The 5,739-nt window shown below is 43.1% G+C and overlaps 1 pseudogene across 1 annotated transcript; it reads right to left on the bottom strand.

Moving 5' to 3' along the window:
- Window positions 1–1,179: 1,179 nt before the first annotated feature.
- LOC311629754 (oxysterol-binding protein-related protein 9-like) lies at window positions 1,180–3,624 on the bottom strand (annotated as a pseudogene). Its single transcript has 2 exons — window positions 2,457–3,624; window positions 1,180–2,194 (listed from the first exon to the last, which is right to left on the bottom strand). The product of its transcript is annotated as an oxysterol-binding protein-related protein 9-like (transcript).
- Between the last annotated feature and the right edge of the window lie 2,115 nt (window positions 3,625–5,739).

Raw genomic sequence — 5,739 nt, 5'->3', positions numbered from 1 at the left:
GTGGCCACGTGGTGGCAGTGTTTCACTTTGTAACCCTGGCCTTGGCTTTAATGCATTTCCCACTGCGGGTTTCAGGGCCCCTCCCTCTAGGCTCAGTATGGGCTCCAAGTTAAGATGCAAAATAGGATCCTGAGTAGAAAATAACGGCTGTAACAGATATCCTCTGGCTCCTCCCTGTCTTTTCTATTAGAGCATCTCCCCGCTGAGAGCTCCTTAGCTGCTGAAAGAGATCATTATTATAAAGACGGAATCAGAGAGCTTCACGGAGACATAAGGGCGGGGAAGCAAAAAGGGAGGTTGCATCAAGCAGGCGGGGATGCTGGAGAAGGCTCTAGTCATCCAGAACCAAAGAGAATGACTGGCTTTTCCCCTTCTACCTACCAGCGGGAGCCCCCAGAGCCTTTTCTTTCTGAGGGGTCTCTCAGGCTGGCAACATCTTCCACAAAAGACTTGCAGAGGGCGCAAGGTTGTAAAAAATGGGGGGAGGTCGCAGGGGGAGATGACCTTGGGCGGGTGACAGGGCCCTTCTAGGCCAAATTGCTCTTTGGTGAAATTGGGATGCTGATCCCCTTTGGAGTTCAGGGATGCCCTAGTTTCACTGGGTAAATAAATTAAACAGCCAGACCCCCAGGGGCGCTGCCACGGACCCAGTCTGCTCTGTGGTCTGGTTGGATCCCTGGAGTCTGCATGTGTCATATGCTCCCAGGAGAACGCTTGGGGGCGCAGTCCAAAGTCTGGGAATGCTGGTATTTTTGTTGTTGTTGTTCCTTCCAGTGAGAAACTGTGATTGGGGAAGTGATAACAGTGTGAGAAGCAATGCTTTGGGATCTACTCCTTTAAGCCATGAGATTTGTCTGCATTCGTTTCCTCAAGCTGCTGAAGAGCCTTCTGGGGGCAGGAAGCGGGTTCCATGCCTGGTGAGGCCCCTTCTTCCTCCAATCCAGGCTTTACCACTGACGAGGGTGGTGGGCTTCACCTCATAACCACGGGACCTCAGTTTTAGATTTTTAAATTATTTTCATTATGAAAAAAATGTATGTACAAAAGTAAAGAGAATAGTAGCCCTGAAACAGGAACCACTGCAATAAGAAGGGAGTAAGTCAGTTTTCCCAAAGAAAGACTGCTGCTTAATTACGGCCACTGCCCTGGTTATCACGTGTAAACTTTGCATCTCCCAACCTAATGCTTGGCAGCACCAAGGCGTTTCAGTGATGGCTCATCGTAAACCCAACATTCTCCGTCTTCCCCTCCCATGGACTTTCCTTCTTCCTTTCTCAGGCTTCAGCTCTTTGTCTTTTTTCAAGACTAAGCTTGGCTTCAGTTGCTGTGTAGTAATCTCTGATTTTTGTTGAAAGTGACATCCTTCCACAGGCAGCGAGATTCATATTCATTCTGATCTTCTAACTTTCTCACTTTCTTCTTGATTATAGGCTATTTCTTGGCATCAAGAAAAACTACATTTCCCCCGTTGCATATTTTGCATACACAACACCATTCCATTTGCCTCCAATTGAACAAAGGACTTCTTGTCATTTGGAGAAAAAAAAAAAATCTCACCAGTAATTCTGTACTTCTTGCCCAGAAATCTTACAAAGATTTCATGTGGAAGACAATATTTGCACTATAGCCAGTTTTGGAACAATTAATATAGCATTCTCCATCTAGGGCACTGTGAGGATAGACCTTCCACAATGATGGGGGCTGTGAAAATGTAATGTTTGTCATGGTCCTAGGCATGAGACACAGTCCTGTCCTATGCTGTGGACCCCAATTGACATTCCAAGGAATTTTGCTTTGGTCCAGATATAAGCACTGAATTGTATCTTCTTGTTAAAACACTCAGCATAAAAGGCTGAAATGGTTGGATGATAGGAAACCTGCTCAGCCATGAATGTTTTTGGAAATCCCAGGCACTGATCCTTCTGAAACTAGCTCTGTGTTCTCTTTGGTATCATTTGGTAATGTCCAGTGACACTGGAAGATCTCACCCACAATGGGGTTGTTTGGCTTTTTGGAAACTGATCATCTCCTTCCTGCATGAAAGGCTGAGAGGTATCATTTCATAACCTGAACCATTCGGTCTCTGGCATCCTTTTGGTCACTAATGCTCACAAACAGGTCTGGATGTACAAAAAAAGTCTGCATACATTTCTAAAAGAGATCTTCTTTCAAGAATAAATGTTGGGTGAACTACCTTTTTTAAAAATTTAATTTAATTTTTATTATTTAAAAAAATATATTTTATTGATTTTGTACAGAGAGGAAGGGAGAGAGATAGAGAGTTAGAAACATCGATGAGAGAGAGTCATCGATCAGCTGCCTCTTGCACACCCCCTACTGGGGATATGCCTGCAACCAAGGTACATGCCCTTGACCGGAATCGAACCCAGGACCCTTCGGTCCCCAAGCCGACACTCTATCCATTGAGCCAAACCGGTTTCGGCTGGGTGAACTACCTTAGTAAGATCCATCCCAAGCCTAACCTGTGACAACAGATGCATGATAACCTTGTGCTTTTCAACCAGCCCCACCTCCCCTTCATCATCTCTATCATCATAGGATTTGAAAAGGTCAGTAGCACTTGTTCCATTGGACATGGAAGGACTAATGGATTCTACGGTATCTAGATACTTTAGACTATTTCCTGAGCTATTATGGGTCAAGACAGAAGCAGATCCAGAGGACTCTATTAAGTGCTTTGGGGATGAGCCATTTTGATGAAATTCATCAGCATCATAGAATTAACCTTCACTGCTAGAATAAGAGAACTCTGGGACCATACTCGGAGACAAGCTGGCATGGCTTGGAGAAGTTAGACTGCTACTAGGTGGTGAGCGCCCACTGCCTGTGTTACTTGGTGTTGGAGTCTGATGATGTCCCAAGATAGCTAATACAGGTCCAACTGGTAGGGAAGGTGCATGCGGCTCTGACTTAACACAACTGACCAGGGTCTGGAGGAAATACAGTCTGGGAAGGCCCTGTGTTGATCACAGGTTCCTAGGGACTAGGTTGCACCTACAGGATTCATAGCACTTATAATCCCACCTGCATGATTCCCCACATTACACCCGTCTCTAGCAATCTGCAGCAACACAACCCAGCTTTTAATGGATTCTACCATGCTATTCGTTGTCTCTTAAAGAGTTTCTATTTTCTTTCTCTATTCATCATCTTTGCAGTTTTGAAGTTTGTCATTAAAAAGTTTTAATTGTTCTATCAAGATCTGCAGGTAAGCACCAGCCTTTGTGATTTTCTTATCAAAGTCTTGGACACTAGAAACAAATCCTGAATCCTGACCTTGATGCTGAAGCGTGTGTAGAAGACTGTTTCTTCTGAGGCACGGATCCACTTCTCTCTAACATCAGCATCACGAGCCTGGAAAGGGATAGTTTTCTACTCAACAGCTATTGTGAAGTTGCTGTCGTCTTCATTGTCTATACGAATCACAGCTTCTCTGAGTCTCACACAGCCGTGGCGAGAGCCTCTCAACATTTTGCCCCGTGTAGTAGGGGAGCAGCTCTGCATCGTAGTCCATCATGAACCAACGTACTGCCAGCCCTTCATCATGTTAATCCAGGTGCTCAGCGACCCATCCATGATGGACATCATCTTGGGAGCTGCCAATGACAGCAAAGGGTATGACGGAACTTGCCTATAAGGTATTCATCAGGCGGGGGCGGGGCTGGAAAAGGGGCTGAGCTAGCCGCTGCTGCTTCACGTGGACACACCCACCCTTGCCCCCAGCAATCATCCTCAAACTTGCTTACTTTGGTCGCCTATTGTGTGTAGAACTCCCTGCAATTTGCAACAGCATGGAGGGACCTGGAAAGCATTATGCTGAGTGAAACAAGCCAGTCAGAGAAAGCTAAGTATCACATTATTTCACTCATATGTGGAAGCTAATGAACAACAAACTGATGAACAAAAATAGATCTAAAGACAGAGAAGCATCCACCAGACTCACTACATTTTCTTTATCCCCTCATCCATCAATGAACGCGGGTTGTTTCCATGTCTTGGTTGAAATGAATAATGCTACAATGAATATGGGGGTGTAGATATCTCTTCAAGGTATCAGTTTCATTTTCTTTGGATATATCCCCAGAAGTGGAATTACTGGATGATATGGTAAAAACTAGCTTTTGAATTAGGCGTAGAGAAGATGGTTGTAAAGACTTGGGGAAAATGACAGAAACCTGGAAAAAGTCTCCAACTCAGATGCTTCTTAAGGGAGTGTAAGTTCTCACTCTACTTCTAAGAAATGGAAATTGGTAACCTTGATACATAGAAGTAGAATTTTAAAAATAAAGACCAGGTGAATCCAATAAACAGTTTTCCCCTGAAGAAGGCCTTGGGTCAACATCACAGTTGTGGAATGGAAGGACCCTCATATGTATTAAGTTAAATAAAATTTTAAGGCATGTTTGTATCATCTTTTATGAATCCCTACTTTAACTTAAAAAAACAAACAATTAACTACCCATATACAGGTGGATGGTGTTGGATATGCGGATCCTGCATTAATAATAAATGCTTATTCCAGAGGATGAATGTGAAGAAGAAATGAGATTACATAAATCCTCCACTCTAGTGCTTGGCACACAGCAGGCATGCAGCGCATACAAATTCTCATGTCACCTGCTTCCTTCCAATGATAAGGAACCACAATTTCCTGAGACAGCCGATTCCATTTCTTAACAGCTGTATATTGTGAGAAATTCTTTGCAAGCCTCCTTTTAATTTTTATCCATTAGCTCTAGTTTTATTTTTTTGGGGTGTACAGAATCAACAGCGATTATATACATATTTGAAGAAAATTGTCTTGTTCCTCAGGACCCCTTTCTTCTCTACAACTAACCCTCATTCTTTTGTTTTTAGTTGTTATTCAGATGATATATTTTATTTTTATTTTTAAAAATCTTCACCCAAGGATATTTTCCCCATTGATTTTAGAGAGAGTGGAAGAGAGAAGGAAAGACAGAAAAAAAATTAATGTGAGAAAAACACTTTGATTGGTTGCCTCTTGCATGCTCCCTGACCAAGGCTTAGGCAGGGGAGGAGCCTGCAACTGAGGTATGCACCCTTGACCAGAATCAAACCCAGTACACTTGGATCCACTGAGCCCAATTAACGAGGACAGATGATATGTTTTCAAGATTCTTCCTCATTATTTTATCCATTAGATCCATGACCCCCTCTGGGCCCACTCCATATGACCCATGTTAGACCCCAGATGAATGTGACATTTTATCCTTGCACCATGGAACGACTCCCTATTTCATCTTCATTCTGGACGCTCCCTTCCAATGAGGCCATCTGTCACTGCACAAGTGTTTTGACAGGGTCAAATGTTACCAATACAAGCCTTGCTTCCAACTAAAACTTTCAAGTCTTGTCCTCAGAGACTGCTGCAAGTCAGGTCTTTTCCACCCTGAAATTGTTCACTTTATTTTTTTTAAGCCTGTATGTAGGATTTTGTATGAATCACATTTCATCTTATTGGTTTCTGGCTTAGTATGTAGATATGGCAATATGATTCAGGTGATCATCATATCAACATTTCCCCCAGTTTGGTGTTGTGGGTGGATTTGGTAAACGGGCCTCTTAGGTCTTTTCTTTAAGCTGCTGGTAAATATATTAGACAGGAAGGGGGTTGGGGCACAGCTATGTGACATGTTACAAGAAGTCCTTCTTTCTCCCCACTTCATTTAACATTCAAATAAACTAATATTTACTAAA

Source organism: Pipistrellus hanaki (assembly GCF_964339955.1).
Source record: "Pipistrellus hanaki genome assembly, chromosome: 11".
In the NCBI taxonomy this organism is placed as follows: domain Eukaryota; kingdom Metazoa; phylum Chordata; class Mammalia; order Chiroptera; family Vespertilionidae; genus Pipistrellus; species Pipistrellus hanaki.
Note: the sequence above shows the minus strand (reverse complement) of the source record. Positions and strands in the feature narration are given on the sequence as shown.